At 42.5% G+C, this 1,004-nt stretch overlaps 1 pseudogene; it reads left to right on the forward strand.

Moving 5' to 3' along the window:
• Positions 1-41: 41 nt before the first annotated feature.
• Positions 42-1,004, forward strand: part of LOC147818528 (protocadherin gamma-C5 pseudogene) — a 2,365-nt pseudogene continuing 1,402 nt past the window's right edge.

Here is a 1,004-nt window from a genome sequence, read left to right on the forward strand (position 1 = left end):
CTCCCCCATGCAGCTTCAGCACCAAAACCACTGTGCTCAGAATGGGGGGAGAGTAGGTAAATGGTTCATATACAACTCGAAGAATCAGGTTATATTTTATATTTATCTTTGACCATGAACAGGCATCTTTTTAATGGAATATGTCACGCTCTTGGAATATGGATTTTGACTTTATGTTCTTTGTTACTGTGGCTTGGAAATGATGTATTTTACTGAATCAGAGATGACAAAGAGAATGGGATACCGAGACTGGAGATGGCTGGCGCTTTGGTGGCATCATTTCTTTCTCTTGTGGACTACAATACACGGACAGACACGTTACAGCATCCCGGAGGAACTAGAACAGGGCTCTGTGGTAGGAAATCTAGCCAAAGATCTGGGTGTGGGACTGTCTGAGATTTTTGAACGTAAGCTGCGAGTCGCCTCTGAGGCTAGTAAGCAGTATTTCAGTGTGGATGCGGGGAAGGGCGAGCTGGTGGTGAGTGACAGAATAGACAGAGAGGCTTTATGCGGACAAAGCGCCAGCTGTGTTCTACCTCTGCAAGTGGTTATTGAGGACCCGCTACAGTTACACCGCATTGAGGTTGAAATACGAGATATTAATGACAACTCTCCAAGTTTCCTTTCAAATGAATTGTCTTTGAAATTAGCAGAATCAGCAGCAGTTGGCACCCGCTTTCCTTTGGAGAGCGCAACGGACCCCGACGTTGGAACCAATTCGCTTAAATCATATACTCTTAGTAAAAATGAGTGTTGTTCCCTTAAAATCAAAGAAATAGAGGGCGGGAAGACCGTTCCTGAACTTGTTTTAGAAAAACCTCTAGATCGAGAGAAAAAAGCTGTTCACAAAATATTACTAACAGCATTAGATGGTGGGAATCCAGTAAGATCTGGAACCTCACAAATAACCATAAGTGTGCTTGACATAAATGATAATTTCCCAGTTTTTGAAAAAAACGTTTACAAAGTAACCCTAGGTGAAAAAAGTGTAAAAGGGGCTATTG

This window comes from Seriola lalandi, unplaced genomic scaffold, assembly GCF_002814215.2.
Source record: "Seriola lalandi dorsalis isolate HSWRI2012SDOR001 ecotype SW California unplaced genomic scaffold, Sedor1 jcf7180002054569, whole genome shotgun sequence".
Lineage (NCBI taxonomy): Eukaryota > Metazoa > Chordata > Actinopteri > Carangiformes > Carangidae > Seriola > Seriola lalandi.